The 2,462-nt window shown below is 39.1% G+C and overlaps 1 pseudogene; it reads left to right on the forward strand.

Moving 5' to 3' along the window:
• The first annotated feature begins 259 nt into the window (after positions 1-259).
• On the forward strand, positions 260-1,258 carry LOC116898383 (annotated as a pseudogene).
• Positions 1,259-2,462: the final 1,204 nt, after the last annotated feature.

Here is a 2,462-nt window from a genome sequence, read left to right on the forward strand (position 1 = left end):
CAGAGATCAAAATATGGGGATCCTGGCTAAAAGCACCCGTGCTTGCTATTTCTACATTTCAGCGGTACCTCAGGGGAATAGTTTACATCTTCTCAAGGTGAAAAGGTATTCCAGGTTAAAATCTCAGCACCTGATTAGCAGTTTCACTAGAGTTGGTGTCCAGGTTTTAGATCGAAAGGATGGGTCCTTCATAGTAAGATATAAAATATATGCAAGCTAGAAAAAAATCTGAAGATAGAGGTTAAACACCTCAGGCAACATGTGGCTAAGTCTCCTTATGTTTCAAGAGTACCAGCATGGCTTTAGGATTTTCACAGATGCCATACTACTTTCATTGACGAGAAAGGCGAGGATGCCAGATGTGGAATTTTTTGTTAACTTGGGAGACTGACCTTGGGAAAAAGGAAATCCAACTTCAAGATTCAGCCAATCTTTTCCTGTTGTGGCTCCACAGAGTCCAGGGTTTTATTGTGATGCCTACGTATGACCTGACTGACTCTATTCTAGAAACCATGGGCTGGTGAGAGATGGTCAGGGTTGACCCGAGCCTTGGTTTGCTCTCTTTGAGTAAGTCTGGATGCAATGTCGGTGCAAGCTAACACAGGGCCTGCCTGGGAAAGTAAGAATTCCACAGCTGTCTGGAGGGGCGGAGACAGCCGCAAAGAAAGACGAGAGTGGGTAAAGCTTAGCAGAAAACATCCAGAGCTCATCGATGCTGCTTTCACGAACGTCTTCTTCTTTAAACACGATGGAAGCCTGTATGGGCCCAATGTGAAACACGTTTCATTCTTTCTATTCTTCAAGTACAAATGTCAGATAAATATTGACGGCGCTGTGGCAGCATCTACTACTACTGTGCCCTATCTACTGGTAGGCGGCAGTGTAGTCCTGAAGCAGGACTCCATCTACTATGCACATTTTTACAATGAGCCGCAGCCCTGGAAACACTCCATTTTAGTCAAAAGCAACCTAAGTAATCTGCTGGAAAAGCTCAAGTGGGCAAAAGACCATGATGCAGAGGCAAAGAAGGTAGCAAAAGCAGGACAAGAATTTGTGAGACATGATCTAATGGGTGATGATATATTCTGCTCTTACTTCAAACTGTTCCAGGGCTGTGCCAACTTACAAACAAGGGAGCCCCAAATCCAAGAGGGTATGAAGAGAGTAGAGCCACAGTCTGAGGATGACCTCTTGCACATGCCATAGGAGAAAGGTCAAAGATGAACTCCGATATGCAAAGTCTCTTCTGTTCAGATGATGGTGCTCTGAAGACACTTTAAAGATTATTTTTAAGTATGTTTCACAGACAGTGTAAAATTCACTTGTGACCTTTCACTTTCTCACCACACTTCTTCTTATGCAGTGTTTCCATGACTGTCTTTTACGTCACATTTAAAAATTTTTATAATAAAACTGCCTTTATTTAAAAAAAATCAGCTTACTCCTGTATTATGTAAAATGAGATAGAAAGGCACCAGGTATAATATTTAAGGAGCTGAAGCTCAAACACATTGGAGAAAGTTGTCTAAACAACAGCCAGGAAACCGTTTTTAAGGAAGCTTACTTCTGAGATCGGAAATTAATGGGCGTTTACATTGTCTTTCTTTCTTTCTTTCTTTCTTTCTTTCTTTCTTTCTTTCTTTCTTTCTTTAAAAAAGATGACCACTTCCTATACAATATAATACATTGTAACCCCAGAGTTTTTTCTGCCTCTCTTCATTCATATAACCAAGCTAATTCACTTCTCTAACGTTTCTTTTTATATCAACTTTGACCTCTGGCAGGATTAATACATAAATATTTAAAAGAGGTTTTATTAAAAAAACAAAACTAACAAAAGTGTCTACTTACCTAACCCAAGGATCCCACAGACAAGTATATATCGAAAGCCTTGAAATAGTGTGCACTGGATCATAGAAAACCACGATTCCTTAAAGACAAATGTATAACAAGGTACCCAGGTTGGCTATTTTTGAGCCTTTCGTAGACTTTAAATTTTCTTTAAGTAACACATCATAATCAGTTTCCTTTAATGGGCACACTGGTATTCCTGAGCACTTTAGAGATATAGGCTCTTATTTGAGATGAAACAGAAGAGGCTGACAATACTTTGGTGTCAGACTTGGTAAAAAAAACTGAGGCTCGTGTGTTTCTGTCACTTGTCACCAGGGATAAATTTCAGTTGCCATTGTGAATATAAAAAGCTCACTACCCCATTATTAATTCCCCATGAGTTATTTAGTCTTGTCTTTCTTTTTTCTAAAGGTTAAACTCTTATCTTTCTGCTAAAAAGTTAGATAATTAACATTCTCACTTACAATGCTTCCATAACATCTGTAGATTATGCACCATTAATCAAATTCCTCTGCAGGCATGATTGACTTTTGCAAGGGAAGTTGGGGGAATAAATCCTTTCCTTTTAGTAAGAGGTTTGTTGTTATTATGGATTTGAAAAATCTCTT

This window comes from Rattus rattus, chromosome 4 (assembly GCF_011064425.1).
Source record: "Rattus rattus isolate New Zealand chromosome 4, Rrattus_CSIRO_v1, whole genome shotgun sequence".
In the NCBI taxonomy this organism is placed as follows: Eukaryota; Metazoa; Chordata; class Mammalia; order Rodentia; family Muridae; genus Rattus; species Rattus rattus.